The sequence below is a fragment of the Cupressus sempervirens genome, chromosome 6 (assembly GCF_028749045.1).
Source record: "Cupressus sempervirens isolate cs-2001-9-10 chromosome 6, ASM2874904v1, whole genome shotgun sequence".
NCBI classification, from domain to species: domain Eukaryota; kingdom Viridiplantae; phylum Streptophyta; class Pinopsida; order Cupressales; family Cupressaceae; genus Cupressus; species Cupressus sempervirens.
The window spans coordinates 606497664-606519435 of NC_143123.1; positions in this window are offsets into that span (position 1 = coordinate 606497664).

The following is a 21772-nucleotide window of genomic DNA, read 5'->3' on the forward strand; positions in this document are numbered from 1 at the left end:
GCAATATGATTGTGTGGACATTGGAGAGCACTACTGGGAAGGAGATCTCCAACTTGGTCAAACATTTTGCTCTCATGAATGAAGAAAAGGTTGATGAAATTGAGGATAAGTTAGCTGCAATTTTCAATGAATGCCTTGATATTAGAAGAACATATGAAGAAGAGCTCAAAATGAGCCATGTACAAAAAAAAAGAATAGAAGAGTTGGAGGAAAAAATTAAAATACTAGAAATAGAAACAAAATCCCTCAAAGAACAACTCAAGGTAACAAAAAAGGTAGAACATGCACCAAGGAAAGAGGAAGAAAGAAGGCACATGGTAGAAGTAGAGGCCCAAACAAAAGAAATACCTATACGGGTAACAGTGCCAGTGCCTGTGATTAGTGTGGAAATAGAAGTGTCCCAATCTGATAGTGACACCAAGAAAAGTGCCTTAATGAATGTATTAAATCATAGAATAAGCATTCTGAAAAGAATATCTCAAGATACTTATAATACATTCATCAATATTCAATCTACAGAACATGTATGCAAGGATGCAATCAAATGGCTTGAGCCTATCTTTCAACAATGGGGGTCATATATGCAATTCTTTGACAGGTTGATACCCTTGTTAGCTAAAAAGCTAGATCTTCCAAATAAAGTTATTACTATGAAGGAAGGCATGGATAAAGTGAAAGACTTATTACAAACCTTAACACGGAAGCTGGCAGTAATTAAAAGCAAATTGAAAGTGCTGACAAATGGTTTCTATTCTTTAATTCTTTCTGTTATTAATTCTGATGGTAGGCTAAAAGATTTTAATGATTGGTCTAGTTCTTTTGATCACATTATAGACTTGCCACAAGTGGTATATGTTTTCCAAGATGGTATTGATGAATGTCTCTTCAATAAACTAATTGATACCCTTTTCAAGATTGAAACTAAAATGAATAGGTTTACCATAGAAGGAAGGGTGATTACGAATGCCAAGGGGCAGAAAACTGTTGATGAACTAATGATGGTTAAGGAATGTGAATGGCCCACCAAAAGAAAAGTATTTGTTTGGGAAGCAATCACAGAGATTAAAGCATTACCATCAAGGAGCAGTTAGAGAAAAGGACAAAATTGAAGATTTTATGCTCCAGTTGTCATCTGCTACTGTTTTATTTGTTCCTTTTTGAGTTAAGGTGTTCGGTTTTCTTTTGAAAAAGGGTAATATACCCAATTTTGTAAAAGGACACCTGTCTTCTTTCTTTTGGCCTAAAGCTTGTTGCATCTCACACTATTTAAGTGAGATTCCAGGGCTAAAGAATGGTCTGAATTCTATTTTTCTAAGTAATATGCTTAGTCTGTTTTTGGTCCAAATTTTGAAAGCAAGTTTATGATGTATTTTCTCTATAAATTCTCTGCAAATAGATGAATATAGAATGAGCTGTGTTTCTTTCTGAAGGTCATTCGGAGTCTATTGTAAATGATATACCATTTTCAAAGAAAATGAATACAAATTATGAACTATCCCCATATCAGTTCTTTCTGAATCTTGTCTCCTTCCAATTACTTGGTTGTCTTGATATTGTATAAGTAAAGGCTTGTGCAATTGAATGCAATCTAGTTAGGTTGTATATCTATTTATCACTGCTATTAATTCAATGGATTAAATAAAAGCTTTGATGAATGTGATAAGGTTTTTTTAGTAGTAAAAAGGGTTTTGAATGATTAATTCTAATAAGAATTGCTGATAGAATTTGTTGTAAGGAAACAAGCTAGATCTAAGAACTTGCTATAGACTCTGAACCCCAATGGATTAGGCACTAATCAAATTGATTCAGCTGAAGGAGAAATATATCATAAATGATTATCAAAATGCAGCATCAAATCAAATTTTACTTCTATTTCCTGTAGATCTTCAAAGCTGGCCAGCAAGTTTGTCTGCATGGAATATTTTAGCTTTAGTTAGCCACTATTGTTAAGAACATCTGCAGATCTATAGAAGAATTCTTGGCCATATCTGTTTTATGGGATGTGTTTATCAAGTTAGTAAGAATTATGTATATGTTTGAGGATTTTGAAATGAGAATCAGAATGAAACTAAGAATAATACTCATATAGTTGTTCAAGTTTTGAATCATCCCTGGGTATACCCACCCTAGTTTTGTAGAGCCAAAAGAGGAGAAAACCACCTTTGGTTTTGTAGAAGTTGGATCCAAATATTTTACACATGCAATTGTTAACAAGAATTGGCTAGTTTTCAGATTGTATGAGTATTATCATCTTGGTATTAAGCATTTTGTTGCTTAGTAGTTTTAGTGCATTTTAAAACTCCAACACACTCCATAAATGTGTTCTAATGCAATTTTTAGAAACATGTCCATACTCTTGACAATAGTGACAACTATACCTTGTATTTTAATTCTAATTGTAGGATCTACTAGTATGGTTTACTTTAGCTTTCTTATTTGATGACTACTTAGGCTTTGATCTACACTAATATGCTCTATGTCCATACTTCTTACAGTTGTAGTGGTAATCTTCAAATATTTGTTTCCTTGATGTCTTGACCTTGCATTCATGTGCTTGATGTTCTTGTTTGTCGTACTTATGACAAATACCTATGAATTTCTTCTTAGGGTTCTAATTTGCATTGTTTCTTCTACAAACATTTGTTTTATGACCAATCATACCACAATTATGACAAGTGGGTTTATAGTTCTTACTCTGTTGTTCCTTTATTCACCACTTTTGGATGATTCTCCTTCTTCACTACTGGTATAACCCAATCCAGTAGTATCGCTGTTAGATCTAGGAGAACTCATCAATTTCTCAAAATACTTGATGGCTTCATTAGGTCTACTGAAACTTTCAACAAATTATTTTTCCCTTTTCAAATCATTTCTGAGTTGTTCATTCTACAACTTGAGTGTAGTGATTTCAATATCCTTTCCATTCAATTCATGACTAAAAATCATCATTTTATTCAATGTTTCTAGTTGCATGTGAGGAATCCTATTTACCTTTGAGGTCCTCTCTTCTAGTATGTTGGTTAGTATCCTTTTTTCATTTTCAATCATGACTTTGTCTTCTTCAACTTTCTTTTTCTGCTCAGTCACCCCACATAGCAATAATGATTGGACTTCTTGTTCCATCTTAAGATTTTTGACCTCTTTGGTTAGGGATCCATTCTTTTCCATTAGATCTACAACTGCCGCATCAAATTCACTTGTGTTTCCATCTACAAGCAATTCAATAGTGTTGATCTCTTGGTATTGTGTGTCACTCTCTTTAATACCTATCTCTTTCCTTCTCTTTAATGAGCACTTCAACTCATCTCTTTCTTCATTCAACTAATGTAGGGCAACTTGGATTTCAAAATTTTCCCAACTCGTATACTTTCATCTTTAAGATCTTTTCTCAAAGTTGTAGAGCTTTCCTTTCCAGAGAATCTTCACTCTAATAGAAATTGTTGGCAATACAATAGGGAAAGTAAAATATGAAAGGGGGGGGGGTGTGCAAAGTGAATCAGTCCTTCAAAACTTTAACCATAAATTCATTCACCACACATCTATCTCACAATTTGCATGTAAACTGAAATAGATAGCTAAACATATTCATCCATAGCATGAAAAAAAATAACATTCAACATATGTATGAAACAATATATTTGGTTACCTAGAAACCATCCAATGAGAAGGTAAAACTAGGGTGGGAATGATACCCACAAATCTCCACAACTATAGTAATACAGTGTATCAAATGAAGGCTACAATGTTTGATCATAAACTATGATCTACCATGGGAAAGGTCTACCCCATTAAAGGCTTGCGATATTGTTAGATCTTACCCTATAAAAAGATATTAACACCCTATTAGAAGTGTGTTTGATTAAAGGAATTTATCTTACAATGATGTAAGCACCCTATTAAAGGACTTACAATAGCCTATTAGGACTACTTTGTTAAGAGATTTAATTGATTCACCTGCTAGAATGTCTCAGCAATGATCCTTTGGTTAGCACTCTACTGCTAGATAAAAGATCACCTCTTTACTAATGTGTACTTGATCCTCTCTAATTATATGCATCACTTTTTTCCTTTAACTCTATTCCTCTTTAATACCCTAACTGATATTCTACAATGTATCTCAATTGAGAACTTCTTAACCACCATGAATGCTCTATTTGCACATGCAAACTTCTCTCTTCTTGCATTTCACACTTACATCTTTTAGGGTTTGTCCTTAAGAAGACTTAGGTGACTTAGGTTGAGGTATGAATCAATGATTGTGATTCACCTAATTTTTCTACTTAAAACATCCCTTCAATTGATTGGTTTCATGTACTACATAGGGATCTGCTATACACATGTGTCCTTATCATTGTAGAGTCACAAAATAATCCTTAGGTTTGCTCAAAAATATTTTACATAGAAGTTTGTACCATTACAAACAACTATGTCCAAAATTTTTTACTTGGTACTTGAAGTGTTTGATGCTTGGCATCCATTGTATGTTCAATGCTGCAACTCAACTTTGAATGACTCAGCATCCATTGATCATTTGACATTTGAATGACTCAACATCTATTGTTTGCTTAACATTTGAGTGACTCAACACTTACTAGTTACTCTACACATATTGTATATCTCTCACTCAACATTTACTATCTAGAAACTTATGCTCAACATACATTACTTGTTTGGAATGAACTTAGAAAATGACTTTAGTGTATTGTTGCTCATATGTCAAAACCAATTTGAGATTAGTAGTTGCAAAGCAGAGATCATCCACTATTTCATCTAAATAGGTGCATAAGTCAAATCTGCTAACAAGGTAGAACAATATTATGGTAAGTCTCCTAAGTTCATACTTCATTGTATTGTATAAATCCTTTTACAAGGTGGACCTAACATTTTTTATTGCTCCTAACAAGGTAGATCACCATAAGTGATCATATGTAAGCCTTAATTAGCCAACTTTATACCATAGTACTAAAGCTTGTGGGTATCATCCCCACCCCAATGTTACTTTCTATTTGGAAGATTTCTACTTTAACAATAATTGTGTCAACTCCTATGAATGTTTTATTGCTTGTAATCTTTCATGCATGCAATTAGATTAGATTATCTTAATGAGGATTAATTGATGAATTAAAGTTAAATTTTTATTGGTCCCTGATTCAACCCCTTGCCCCTCCCCTTATCTTGTCTTAGTCACCTAGCCCACCATACATTTTAAACAATTGGTATCAAATCATTTGGTTTACACATCAGAAGTTTAGTAGCTTGAGAAAATATCAAAGGCAATGGAAGTGTATAGACTTGAAAAAGCTATTAAAAATGAAAAGTTGGATCTTTAAGAAAATGGTAAAGAGGTAGAAGCCTCCATTAATGAAATTTACCTAGATGAGGATATAGTTATTCTAAATTGGGATACCTCTAATCTAAATCCTAAAGAGATGGACACCCTTGGAGAGCTTTGGAAGAAAAGGGGAAAACAACAAAAACTGGGAGTAGAAAGGAAGAAGAGGAATCAAATACTAGAAGACATAAAAGGTATATTTGTTAATGTATTTAGTATTCAAGTTGATGAAAAGAAACCTATATTGGATCAAATTGTTGATATAGTTCACAAGTTTAATGAAGATCTAACTAGAAAAGAAAAACTACTGCATAGGGAAGAAAGGAAGTTTGATAAAAAAGTTTTGGAAATGGTGGCACAAAAGATTCCCATTGATCAAGTAGACTTGTCCACTATTCTTGTTAATTTTGAAAATGTTGTAAATAATGTTGTTTCCTTATTTGAAAAACTAAGTGATACAACAAATTTCACCAAGGAAATAAAGGAAAAGTTATCTAAGATAGATACCGATTTGAAGGCAAGTGCACATCAATTGTCACTTGACCCAAGCACTAGCTTTGTATAGTTCTAAAGTTTTGCAAGATAATTGGGAAAACAATAATGTCCAAAATTTTGAAGGTACATAGTGATTTCCTTTCACATGTTGGTGTTACATTTTAACTATGCATCTTTTTGGCATTTGTGTCAAAGAAAGGGAGAAAGAGTTATATCATACAAAAAGGGATATATATATATATATATATATAGAAAAGGTAGAATACATAGAAGGAATATATCTAGAAAGGGGGAAATATATGTATAAAAAAGCTACAAAACCAAATTTGAAAAAGCAAAAATAGAGTTAGTGTTAGCCGAGTATCAACACATCAATCAAAACTAAGTTATAGACCCAAGAATATTGATAGGAGGAGTTTTGACTTATATTTTTGAAGTATTTGGAATTTTGGGAGTTTTGACTTGATAGTCCTTATTTCTCCTAATAGGGAAGATCACTAGAAGTGATCATTTGTAAGCCTTAACTAGCCAACTTTATAACACAATACTAAATCTTGTGGGTATCATTCCCACCCTATTTTTACTTTATATTTTGACTTTTTTTGGTTTACCAATGATTGTGTCAACTCTTATGAATTTTTTATTGCTTTTAGTCTTTCATGCATGCAATTACATTAGATTAACTTAAAGAGGATTAATTGGTGAATTGAAGTTAAAGTTTTATTTCTCCCTAATTCACCCCCACCCCCACCCGCTCAGTCACCTAGCCCACCATACATTTCTAACAAATGGTATTAGAGCATTTTTGTAGTGCCTCTCCCATTTAATTTCTTTAAGTCATCTTCATCAATGCAACCTTGTTGATCTCTCCTTGAGAAGGGAGCATGTTTGGGACCATGAGTAGTCTACACCCTTGAGGAGATTGGATTTATGTTACTATATTAGTTTCTTTGATTATGGTTATGGCTGATTTATGAGATAATGATGTGATTTATGGTTCACTAGAATTGATGTGGTATCATGATGATTTTCTGTGATTACCCTAAGATGTGTGCAAAGATTGTAGTGTGTACTATTATCATGCTACACTAGATTACGTTCTTGTAGTAATGGTTAGTCATGTATATAAATGTGTTTGCTTATGAGTTTTAAGTGCCTTTTCATGTTGTTTAAACAACCATTATTAAATGCTTAAATAATTAGAAATGGATTATCCATGTTGGATTCATTGGTTATGTGCTGTGAATATTTACCTTGTTATATTTTGATCTAAGAGATACTTTTTACTCGTGTTATGTTTTACATTTGAGATGACCTGAGGGTCAGATGTTATACTTTGATTTTAGTATCATAGATGTTAGACTACTATACTCTTCAGTTGATCACAATTGCATGATGATGCCATTTTGAGATGACAACATGCTTTATGATGATATTTGGTCATTTGGTATTTGGGCATATCTTTGATTATGTTATGTGATGGATTTAATGTATGGTTATTTAATTTATTCTTGCTTCATTATGCTATATGCAAATGTGAGTGATGTAAGTGGATTATTTCAATATAATTGCATAAATGGTTAAATTAGGTATTTAATACATTTATTTCTTTGGCTATGTTATTCTATACAATTGTACTTGATCATGTGTTTTAGTGTACAGGATTTATATCCCTAGTAGTGGCACATGGAGTTAGTGATTTAGTTGTTCATATTTACCAATGTCATCCCTATATGGCCAATATATCTTATTTAAATGTTTAAATTAAAACTTCTAGTGATTTGATAAATTTGGACTCATTTTCATTCTATGATTAGACCAATAAGCATTTGTGTGTATTTCGAGTTTCACATTGTTACGAAAGTTGTTAAGATTTTTTTTGTGATTTTGAGTTTTCATGCTTTAAATTTTAATGAATTTAATTTCTAGAAACTTTTCCATAGATGAATTCCTATTACTAGTAATAGCATTTTTTTTTTTTGGGTCAATTGGGGTTCAACTAGGTTGGCTAGTTATTTTTCCTCATCAACTATTCACTCAAAAAGTGAATAAGTATTGAAAAAGGAATTTAATTCCTCACTTCTCACTTTTGAATTAGAGAGTTTGAGAGTTTTGAGAGTAAAACCCACAATCTTCTTCACGCAGAATTACTATTTTCTTTTTTGTGGGAGCTATGGATGTGGGATCATTGCGAGATTGGTCTTGTTGGATCTAGCTCAAGGAGACCTTGGGTTGCCACAATTTTGGCTACTTCTATGAGATTTTTATTTTATGGTTTAGATTCCCATTTTTCCCTTTTGGCTATGAGATAAGACTCTCTTATTTTATTGTTTTAGCTCCATCTCTACTTCTATTTTTGATATCCATTTGTTAGGAGGCTGAGAACTAGTGTTCCCCTCCATTTCTATATGTTAGTTCTACCTAGTTAGGCATGTATCAGCATTTCCCTATTTTCTAGGATGGGGGTTTAGGGTTTTTCACTGTTATGCTAGCCATTTTTGCATATGGATTGTAAACCTAGATTTTATTTGATATTCATGGCTTTTGTGCCCTAAGACCAAATGGGTTTTAGTTTTAAAGTTTTCCATTTTTTGGGTTTTTTACTTTGTTTTGTGTGTTGCCCTATTTTCTTACTTTTTCTTGGCATGATGTTGGTCATGGACCTAGATCATCCATTGGGATGCTAGTTAGATCATTGTTGCACTTTAATGTTTTCATTGGGATGTGTGTCACATCCATACCTCTGATCTTATGTTCAGTTGAGTAATTTTATATACTTCATCTTACTATTTTGTTTGGACCCTTGTTATTGCTTCATGGACACTAGGATTTTTGTAGAATCCATACTCCCAGATTGAGGCCAGTTGAGAAAGTTCATGATGTATGATTTTATTGTTCATTGGGATTAGTGTAGAATTTATCCTCCCAAGCTTGTTTTTAGTTGAGTGGTATCTTACATTCTATTCTCATCCATTCCTTGTGTGATGATCATCGTGTTGACATTATAGTCATGTTTGTTATTAGTGACATATACTTATTCAGATTGTAAGTATCTACTGAGCATACTGTACAATTAATAGTGTTAACCAAGCATTTCATTTTCTTCCAAGTCCTTTGGAAAATATTCAGTTTGTGATGAGTAGTTACTACAAAGTTGTTGATCAGTAGTGTAAATTGAGCATCATAGTTTATGTCAATTTTATCAGTGCAAACTGAGTTGTGTAGTACTTACCAAGTAACTCAGTTTATACCAAGCTCCTAGTGATTCATTTTATATGCCAAATTTTATAGTATTCACTGTGTCACCAATGTAGACTGAGTTCAAGACTACTTGGAAGTGATCAGTATGGACCAGGATTCTACATCTACCAAGTGCATGATGATGCCAAGTATTTATAGTGGACATCGATTATTAGAACCTCACCAAGCCTATCTTCAAAAATCGAGTTTCTTCATTTGGGTTGACTTTGTTTATTTTGTGTAAATGTGTATTGTGGCCAACTTTGTAATTAGTAAATTGGATTGATATATATGTAATGTATTGTATCATATACAATATAATTAAATGGAATGAAATAATGAGGCTATAATAATATAAGGAGCTATAAAGATTTATCTAACACAACAAGGTGATTTCTACACTGAGAGGAATCTCATTCAGCAAACCAAGTTATAGATCAAAGATCAGATACTATTTCATCTTGATAGGTGGATTATTCAAATCCTTTAACAAGGTAGACCTAATAGTCTTGTGTAAATCTCTTTACATAGTGCTTACTTCATTGTATGTTTGTAAATCCTTTTGCAAAGGTGGACCTAGTAGTCCTTATTGCTCCTAATAGGGTAGATCATCAAAAGTGATCATTGTAAGCCTTAACAAGCCAACTTTATACTATAGTACTAAAGCTTGTAGGTATCATTTGCAACCTAGTTTTACTTTCTATTTCAAAGGTTTCTAGGTCACCAAATTGTGTGTTAAAAGTGTTATGTATGCTTTAATGTTTTTAGTTTCTCATGCATACAATTAGATCAAAATATACATGAAGGATTAATTGCTAATTAAGGATTGAGTTTTATAAGTTACCAATTCACCTCTCCCCTCTCAGTAACTTAGCCTGTCATAATATTTCCAACAATTGGTATTAGAGCTTTGTGGTTCTCATAGAAAAATTTAGCAACTTGAGCAAAGATAAAAAATAATGGAGGTATTCAGACTTGACAAGGCTATTGATAATGAAAAGCTAGATTTGGAATTGGCTATTGGACAACTCAAGAAAGCAAAAGAGCAACTCTGTCAATCCCTAAAAAGAAGAAAAAACTTGCAATCTATATGAATGACCAACTCTACATTGAACACATCTATTCAAGAAATTCAGATGAAGTCGATGAAGCAATCAAAGAACTACTTGAAAAGAATTGTACTCTATAAGAAGAGATAAGAAAACTAAGAAGAGAGCGAGAAATTCAGTCAGTAAGATTATGTGAAGTCATGGAAGTGAAAAACAAGATAAAAGAAGAGATAGAAGGAAAGAACAATGAAATTCAACACCTATCCCTTCAGCAGACATACTTCATTGATTAGCTCACCAATGCAAATGAAGAAATAATGAATTGAAGATTAGAGAATGAAATATTGTAGAATGATCTAAACATAGAAAGGAAAACCAATGAGAGAATGATGAAATCTCAAGAAGGCATCGAGTAGTTAAATGAGCAAAGTCATTATAGACAAAAAAGAAAAGTAGGAATTGGATATACTGAAGAAGGTGAATCATCCATACAAGGAGCTCGAAAGAATCAAAGACCTACTTGTAGTCACTATGGTAAGATAGGTCACACATCAAACAAATGTTGGAGAAATGGGAAAGAAAAATTCAATGTTAAGTGCTATAGTTATAATCAGCATGGACATAGGGCTAATGAATGCAAACAAAAGCCTAAATTTGAAGGCAAATATCACAAATGTAAGAAGCATGGGGACAAGTCATCAGAATGAAAAACTAAGATATTGAACCCAATATAGAAAATTATAAAAGCTATATTTGGTTAGGATTATAAAACTTCGTGTAGATGTTGTTACTGTGGAGAATTGGGACACATAGGAATAAATTGTGTAAAACACCATATGAGGACAAGAGATATTACTAGAAGATGTTACATTTGTATAGAACTTGGTCATCTTGCCAAGAACTACATGAAGATTGGAAAAATTGAAGATGAAAAAAAGGCAAAAACTGATAACATTAGAAAATATATGAGACATCAATGGGTTCCAAAATCTTCTAAAAATATAAGTTTGAGCACTAATGAAGATGTCATTCAAGAATTCAGTGACTCTACAATTTTAACTTGATCTCTCATAGGATAACTAGAACTAGGATTCTGAAGGAAACATCTCACATTAGTTCTAGTTAGTAGGTTGAAAGATCCAAATCAGCATCCAAGATGCTAGTGGTTACCAAGTAAGGTTAGTTTACTACCTTACCAAGCAAGGTCAGGTTGTAGACCCTATTGAGCAAGGTCAAGAGTAACTAGGTTCTGTGTGGTTACTGAGTCATGGAAGACTCTACTGAGCATTCAATGCAAGTGTAGTGGATGATGGTCTATCATTTGAAAAAACAATCATACCAAGCATTTATGGAAAAATTCAATGAAAAAGGGTGGAATCAAAATCATTTCTCACCATGAATTTTTGAGAGCTATCTGTGTAGACTGATTTTCAGAGCATCCAGGTGATTTGAGCAAATTGGTATTGAAGATTTTTTAATTTTCTCAAAACCCTACTGAGAGAAGATGGCATCCATTATAAGAAAATTAGATAAAGGTTCATACATCTTAGTTTGAGGTGTGGAATGGAGAGCACCAGATTTTAAGTTGACTACTATCATTGTAGAAACCCTAGATTTGAGCAGAGCTTAGTCACAAATTCCACCCAAGCTACTATTAATCAATGCTATTCATTCACATTTCAAATGTGCTATTCAAGACATAGGAACATTGGAGATGGATGAATCATTGAAGGAGCTGTGTGTTAATGGTGTGTTGAAACCTGAGCATCAACATCTGCAAACTAAAGGTTTAGCTCACATTTTGCATATGCCACAGGAATTTCAAGTAAAATGGATAAGATATATTCTTAGTCATGTACACAATTGTTAGCTATGGTTAGAACAACCCATTTTGATAACTAAGAAGAAGATCCATAGGATCATTGGTCTTCCCATGTTAACAAAAGCAAAAATGACTAAAACCTTAAGTCGGGTTGAACTAGAGAAGAAAACCCTTGCCTAGTGGGATGGAAGGGGAATGAAGATTAATTGAGTTACTAACATGGAACTCGAGTTTGGGATACATTTCATCACTCAAAAGATATATGGTTTGAGTAGATTAAATAGTGTATCATGTGAAGTAGTGGATTTTGAATACAAGGTAGTCAAGAATAACCTATCACTTGACCTTGTAGAGTTGTTGTTGAACCAATTCAACAAGAAAATGGAGAGTATAAGAATTTCCAAGAACAATCCATGTAAGTTCAGTTCACTTTTGACCTATTTATTTTTTCTATATGCAAGAATTATTCCCATCTAAAGGTATAGTAATATGGAGGAAAGATGTACCTATTCTATATCAGATTAATGAGTATATTGCTGAAATGGGAGAGAACTATGTAACTATTATGGATAACTACTTTGATGCATTCAAAGAGAAGGTGATTAAAAAATTTAGAATTCCTAAGAAAATAGTTGAAGACTAGAAAGATGATTTTTTTTTAAATGGTTGATAGTGATGAAGTATACATTTAGGCATGTAGACCTAGGATAGTATGGGTAATGCCTCTTAATTATAAGGTAAACATAGATAAAACCAAAGATATTATTGAGGCATTCATTAATGAGCTGGCTAACCTGAAACCTACAGACTTTGGCACTTGTGATGAGGAAAAGGATAGAATTGAGCTTGAAATTAAACTCCCTTGGGCAGCTAAAAAAGGAAAGAAGAGGATTGCTAAAATGAAAATCAGTTCCACTCTTTTGTTGATTGAAGGCAAAGGAGAAGATGTAGAAGCAGAAGATGAAGAAAAATTAGAGGATGAAGAGCCACTGAAGAAGAAAGATAAGATAATCATTACCGAAATTTCCAAGACATCTACTAATGTGTTTACCACAAGATCATCTAGGAAGAAAGTAGATAAAGAAGGAGGAGATGTAATCTTCAAGAGGCCTCCACCTAATTTTTAGGAAAGGATGAAAGAATTAGAATCCAGATTTGGTATAACAAATTTCAAGGCATTGAAGTATGAGACCAAGACCGTAGATGAGCAAAAGAAAATAGAAGATATATTAATAACTAAAATGGGCAAGTGGAAATACTCCCTAGATCAGCTTGCTTAGCAAATTCCAAATTTTCTAATGGAGAAGTTTAAAGCCAAGATGGGAGAATGCCATGAAGACTCCAAAAGACATATATGATCAAACCCTAAGGAAACTCATGAAAAATTTGGATGATAAGGAGATAAAGGAATCTCTAAAGAAAAATGAAGAAAAGCTCACTTTGAGATTCAACACTTGTCTTGTACTATTGAAATACATTGAGCATGTAGTGAAGAATGCTACAAATACATGGGAGAATATTTATCTTCTTCACAAGATGAGTGATTTTTTAGTAAGTGTTAGTGACAAAGATGATGATAATGAACAAGAAAAGGATGAATAAATTTATGTTGAAGAAGTAACTCATTTTGATAGTGAAGATGAGGAAGAGGAATAGGGGCAGGAAATTACCAAGGAAGATGTACAAGATATTGAGGAGAATGGCCCAATGAAATTTTTTGTAGTAGTCATAGCCTCACTTCCTCATTCTCCAAGAAAGGCAATAAAAAAATCAAATGCTAAGAAAGCTTCAGTAGGATTGATTGTGACAAACATAGTTAGCACAAGCACTTAATTAGTTTCTACACCCATCCATCTCAACATCACAATGTTAGAAGTGACAATCACTTCCCTCCATATTAGTTTTGGTAGCTCTAGGTATTTCTACTATTGGTATTTTGGCAATAAGTGTAGTGTCTATGTTTTCAGCAAGTGCTACTACTTCTACAATTGTTTACATTCTTAGCATGCAATTAATAAGTGCACAGATAGTTGAGACCGAGCCTCAACTGAGCACAAGATTTTTGGTTAAAGGAAAAGAGAAGGAAGAAGAAATAGATCCTAATGAGGAGATTGCTATTCCTAATTGGGATATCTCAAATCTTAATCTTGATCAAATACATGTTTTTGGAGAAATTCTTTAGAAGAAAGCCAAGCAATAGAGGCTTAGAGAAGAAAGGAATAAAGAATTCTAGATAATTGAGGATGCTATGAATATCCTAGTAGAGGCTCTAAGCATAGAGGTTGATACTTCTCAACCAATTTTGAATCAGTTAGAAGAGGCAATCCAAAAGTTCAATAATGATTGAATGGACAAGACAAATATTTGCAAAGAGCTGAGAAGAAGTTTAAGAATAAAGTTTGAGAACTTATTGCTCAACAAATTTGCATTCAAGTAGAATTATCTACTATTCTAGGCTCACTAGAGACCTCTTGCAATAATGTATCTTTACTATTCGATAAACTATGTGATATATCAATTTTCACTAAGGAAATAAAGGAAAAACTATTGAAGATTAATGAGGATCTGAAGGCAAGCGCATAATAGTTGCAACTTGACTTGAGCTACAACTCTACCCATTACACCAAGATCAAATTCCTGATTGATATGCAAGTAGAATTTTTGAGAGAAGAGGCAAGAATTAGAGCTACATTGATAGATATACAGAATATGATTCTCCCAAATATGGATGCATTGTAAAAACACATTGCACATGCTAAAATACTCATCCATGACAAAAACTTCTCCATTGTAGACCATATGATAGAACTATTAACAGAAGTGTAGATTGCATTGCACACATGCAAGGTATTGCAAAAAATTTGGGAAAAGACTTTTGCACTTATCATAAAGGTGCATTCATATTTCTTGCCACATGTTGGCATTATTGTATAGTATATATATGCAAAATCTTTGGCATTAATGTCAAAAAGGGGGAGAAGATTGAAGGATTGAAGATTTCTTGTAGAGAAGATTGAAGATTGTAGAAAAGATGTATATTGTATAAAGGGGTAGAATATGTACATAGATGTATTGTATAAACGATGTAAAGTATACTGTGTATTATGATGCCAAGCATTGACAGTGGACACCAAGTATCAGAACCTCACTGAGCTAGTCTTTAGAACCCGAGTTTCTTTATTTGGGCCAACTTTATGTATTTTGTGTAAACTTGTCTTGTGGTCAACTTTGTAATTTCTATATATATATATATATATATATATATATATATATATATATATATATATATATATATATATATATATATATATAGTATTGTATGAAATCTAATATGATTAAATGGAATAAAATAATGTAATAAGTAGAGAAGAGATAAGGGTGAATTACAAAAGTCTACAACAATATAAGGAGCAACAAAGATTTATCTATCACAACAAAGTGATTTCTACACTCAGAGGAATCTCATTTGGCAAACCAAGTTGTAGATCAAAGATCAACTACTATTTCATTCTAATAGGTGGATTAGTCAAATCCTTTAACAAGATAGACCTAATAGTCTTGTGTAAATCTCTTTACTGAGTGCATACTTCATTGTATGTTTGTAAAATCCTTTTGCAAGGTGGACCTAACAATCCTTATTGCTCCTAACAAGGAAGATCATCATAAGTGATCATTGTAAGCTTTAATAGGCCAACTTTATACTACAATACTAAAGCTTATGGGCATTATCCCCACCTTAGTTTTACTTTCTATTTGGAAGGTTTTTGGGTCACCAAATTGTGTGTTAAAAGTGTTATGTATGCTTTAATTTTTTTAGTTTCTCATGCATGCAATTAGGTCAGAATATACATGAAGGATTAATTGCTAATTAAGGATTTAGTTTTATAAGTTAATAATTCACCCCTACCCTCTTAGTAACTTAACCTATCATAATATTTACAACAAATCATGATGGTGGTGCACCACATACAAGCACGTGCGTGTGTATTTTTCAGGTGACTTGTGAGGCCCAATCTTCCATGGTACTTCTAGAAGTTATGATCATTTGGGGTTGGGTTGGGAATATGTATGCCTATAGGCACTCATTATTGGATGAGTATGGGTAGGGTAGGGTAGCATATGGATGGGCTTGTATCTCGCAGCCTGGTGATCATGGCAACATAGGTTGGCAGAGGGAGTTTTAATCAGGTGATAACTAAATAAAATACTGGGTGGTAATAAAACTTAAGATAATAAAATGTGTGAGCACCCAATTAAGTTTGAGGATATAGTGTGTGAGCCTTTCATTGGGAAATTGAGTCCATATGATCCAAGCTTCAACTTATTGATGCCAAGCAACTCTACATGATGTCAGCTACTACATAGTATCCCATTGAGTGTTTGACTAGGACATGTAGTTTATGCATTATCTCTAATATTGGTTTCAGTCATCATACTATCTACCATGAGTGTTAGCCATGGACTTTCTCTTTAAGTATGTTTGTGGCTGGATCATTATCTCCATCAGCATGATGGGAGTGGACCTATGGGTTTCATGTGGTTGGGAGGCATAACTACCTTCACCACTACTAGAGACTAGTGTACAAAGATGATCTATAGTCCTAGTGCGACCATTGCTGGATGTTTTCACTTGGTACTTTGGGTTCTGGAGTATGCTTTCTTATGATTTATGCTATCATTGGAATGCTTATATATCATGTTTATATGATGTTAGTTTTGACATATTTTCGTATTATAATGTTTGGCATATGATTAGATGATGTATCTACTTAGTTGGAGTATCTATTGCTTTTGGTTTAGAATGTTAGATTTCATAATCTTATGATGTTATTATGCGTTAGTAGTGGTGTCCTTATAAAAAAGCTTTGACTATGTAGTTAGTAGTTTGTGATGTTATGCATGGGGGATGGCTAGGACCTTCAAGGTCTCATGATGCTATTATGGTTGGTAGGAATTGCACATTTAATTTTTTATTTTAGTACATTGCGATGCTAATTTCAATTATTTCCCTTCATTGCTATGTTAGATGGTTAGATGCAATTTCTATCTTTCAGTTATTTCGTTTGAGTTTTTTGTCTCAATTGTGGATCTGGTACTCCCCAGTGTGGAGAAAATTTATTTCCTAGCTTTTTATCTTTATATTTTCTAGCTTGTTTTTTTGTTTTCTTGCACAAAATTGCACTTTCTCACACGAGAATGAGAAAGATCGTGTGTTGTGTTGGGTTTCCTTAAGTAGCTTATAGTGCATCCTCACGTGAAACCCAACACCAGTTTGGGGTGTTTTACTTGCTGGGCCAAGCAAGTCCTCACGTGATTGGACAGATCCTTGCATGGCTTGTTGTACATCCTCACACAAAAAATATGGGCAATCTCCACTATTTTTTGCGAAACAAAAATTAGATTTTTAAGTACCCTTTGGGTTTGCTTAATTTTCCATGCTTTAATAGAATAGAGATTTTGTGTTCTAATGTCATCTTTGGTTTTTGTTCTTTAGTTTGTTTGTGTCAGTTAGGTAGTGGCATTTGGAGATCCGTTGGATGCTAGGATTGTTGGTCAAGTCTTCCATTATGATCTTTGCGATCTCTATATGATGTTGTCATGTGCATTCATACTTGTAAAATAATTTATTGTGGCTTGAATTGAATCCTTTTTCCAAGGATCTCCAAGTAGGGCATTACAATTTGGTTCTCACATTAGAAGTTTAGTAGCTTGAGAAAAGATCAAAGGTAACGGAAGTGTAAAGACTTGAGAAAACTATTGAAAATGAAAAGTTGGATCTTCAAGAAAAGGGTAAAAGAGGTAGAAGCCTACATTGATGAAATTGACCTAGATGAGGATATAATTATCCCAAATCAAGATACCTCTAACTTCACTTATGAAGAGATGAACACCCTTGGAAAGCTTTGGAAGAAAAGGGCAAAACAACAGAAGTCAAGAGTAGAAAGAAAGAAGAGGAATCAAGTGCTAGAAGACATAAAAGGTATATTAGTTGATGCACTTAGTATTCAAGTTGATGAAAAGAAACCTATATTGGATCAACTTGTTGGTATAGTTCATAAGTTTAATGAAGATCTAAGTGGACAAGAAAAACTACTGTAGAGGTCAAAAAGAAAGTTTGATAAAAAAGTTTTGGTAAAGGTGGCACAGAAGATTGCCATTGATCAAGTAGAATTGTCCATTATTCTTGTTAATTTCAAAAATTTTGTAAATAATGTTGCTTCCTTATTTCTAAAATTAAGTGATACAATAAATTTCACCAAGGAATTAAAGGACAAGTTTTCTAAGATAGATACTAATCTGAAGGCAAGTGCACATCACTTGTCACTTGACCCAAGTACTAGCTTTGCACAGCTCCAAAGTTTTACAAGATAATTGAGACAAAACAATGTCCACAATTTTGAAGGTACGTAGTGATTTCCTTTCACATTTTTGTGTTACCTTGTAATTATGATTTTTTTTGCATTTGTGTCAATAAAAGGGAGAAATAGTTATATCATACAAAAAGGAACACACACACACACACACACACACACACATGGGTGATCCCACAATAATGGGTTCCACTTTAGTGGGACGAACAAACTTAGAAAAGTTAAGAAATTTTTGAAATTCAATACACCATCTATTCGCACAAACATATGGGATAGGCATGTTCGTGCAAACATGTTAGCAGCTTTGAAGGCATGTTCGCACGAACATGCCTATGTCATATGTTTGCGTGAACATGTATCGCGCTGATTTTTGGCAGTTTAAAACATTTTTTAAACTTTTATGAATTCATTTTCACGGCGAGTACTGTTCATTTTGGGCGTTGGGACGAACATGTGATTTGTGCTACCTCTGTCAGTGTCATCTTGTCACTTTCATTCTGATTCTCATCATCGGGTATGTCAAAATATTATTAATTTAATGTTTTGAACATTTTAAAAATATTTTTTAATGTTATCAAAGTAGATTTTAATGTTTTCAATGCATTTTTTTAATGTTTTAAAAACATAGTTGAATGTTATTTATGTTTTTAATGGTTTTGAAAGCATATCTAAATGTTAATTTAATATTTTTATTATTTATTTACATTAATTTAGAAAACAGAAAAATATTATATAGAAAACATTAGAAAACAATTTTAGAAAACATTAGGAAAAATAGTAGAAAATTTATAATATAAAATTTAGGAAAAACATTAGAAAGCAAATTCAGAAAATACATTACAAAAACATTAGAGAATTTATAATTTAATATAAAATTTAGAAAACAAATTTAGAAAAAAAAGTAAATAAATAGTAAATAAATATTAAAAAATTTATAAAAAAACATTAGAAAATTTAGAAAAAACATAACAAAAATATTAGAAAATTTAGAAAAAAACATTACAAAAACATTAGAAAATTTATAATTTAATATAAAATTTAGAAAACAAATTTATAAAAAATATTTTAAAAAATTAGAAAATTTAGAAAAAGCATTAAATTTTTTTTAGAAAATTTAGAAAAAAATATTACAAAAATATTAGAAAATTTAAAAAACAAATTTAGAAAAAACATTACAAATATATTAGATAATTTATAATTTAATATAAAATTTAGAAAAAATATTAAAAAAAATTAGAAAAAAAATTAAGAAAAACATTAGAAAATTTATAATTTAATATAAAATTTAGAAAAAAATTTAAAAAAAATTACAAAAACATTAGAAAATTTAGAATTTAATATCAAGGTTAGAAAAAAAATTACGAAAACATTACAGAATTTATAATTTAATATAAATTTTAGAAAATAAATTTAGAAAAAACATTAGAAAAACATTAGAAAATTTATAATAATATAAATTTTGGAAAAAAAATTTAAAAAAATTAGAAAAAAATTAGAAAATTTATAATAATATAAAATTTAGAAAAAAAATTTAGAAAAACATTAGAAAAAATATTTTAAAAAACATTAGAAAAACATTACAAAATTTATAATAATATAAATTTTAGAAAACAAATTTAAACACACACACACACACACAAACACACACACACACACACACACACACACACACACACACACACACACACACACACACACACAAATGTTAAATGTAGACATGTATGTTTTTAATTTTAATGTTTATGTATATATGTCAAATTCACCTTAATGTCTTAATCTTAGAAGTTTAATTAAATGACATATCTGAAGGGTCTAGATCCTAAATTATACATGTAAAAATATAGATTAGAATGTATAATTTTTTATTTTGAACATAGATGTACATGTATATTTGTTCATGATTAAAAGTAGATGTATGTACATGTTTTTAATAAATTCACATTTTTATATGTATAATTTGTGTATATGTTAACTATTGATCTTAATTTATCTTATAACTAAGTGTAATTAACTATATTTAATAACACATGTCTTAAGGGGAGATCCTAAATTATACATAAGAATGTAGATTAAAATGTATATTTTATTTCATATATGTACATGTAAATATGTTCATGTGTTAGATATAGACGTGAATACATATGTTTTCAATATTCATGTTTAAATGTACATATGTTATTATTTTTAATGTCTTAATAGTTAGAACTATATAATTAACTATATAATTCAATGACATGTCTTAAGGGGAGATCCTAAATTATACTATCTAATTCTACACCATTACCCAGCCAGTTACACAGTCCACTTCACTTAGATTTACTAGCAGTTGGACATGCAGTTTCAGGCTCAGGTGCATCAGTAGATGATACGATGGAGTCTGCTAATCATCCTCCACCTCCGGAAACCCAGGTACATATATAATTTATTTTTAATTTTAAATATATATGAAATTAAAAAATATGTTCATTTATTGAAAAATTTAGTTCAGATATATATGTAGATATTTAATTTAATCTTTAACTCATAATAAATCATGTAGGCACAGGTCGCTGAGCCCATGGTTACACATACTGTTGGTTCAGGGCATCATGTACATGAGAGAGATGATTCTATTGAGGCACCTAGTAGTGCTCAGGTACTTGAGTTTTAAATAGTTTGTTTAAAGTTATTTAAATATTTTGAAAACTAGATATATATTTATATATATGCAAGTTCATATTTAATTTGAATGTACATGTACATGATGCACGTATGTATATATATGTTTTAAAGATAGAACTCTAACACATGTATGTATATATATATATTTGCAGGGCTTGGTTGATGCGCCTCAGCAAGAGGATGTATAGGAGACTTGATCAGAGGGTCGTTCTGTTCGTATGTGTCTTGAGGGGTCCCTCTAGTAGTAGACCAAATTTATATATTTTTTGATGCATTTATATATTGGAGGTCCAGCTTACATGTACACATGTGTATTTTAGTTCCTTGATGACATACATGTACTTTCACTATTTATTTGATTATTGAGTATTTTAGTAGTTAGATACCATCACATGTATGTATATATGACTTTTTATATTTTGCTACATACATGTATTTATTTGAGATTTACAGTTTGCATTTCAGATACATAGAGATATATTAGATCTGTAGAAGTTTATTCTTGAGACGTGTATATGTGTATTTTTTTTGTGTTATAGCTATAGAACATGATCTTGAGACATGTGTACATGTATATCAATTATCAATTAGTAGGAAGTTAGAAAGATACATATTTCTTAAATTATCAATTACTAACCCACTAAAGATAAATATTAGTTTTATGTGGATAAAAAATTATTAATTAGGTAAGCCAATACATTATTTTAGAAAACTTTTACAAAATATAATATTTAAAAAACATATTAATTTAAACTAATTTAAACTTTAAGAGTACATAACCGTAGATGTAATAAAGTAACAT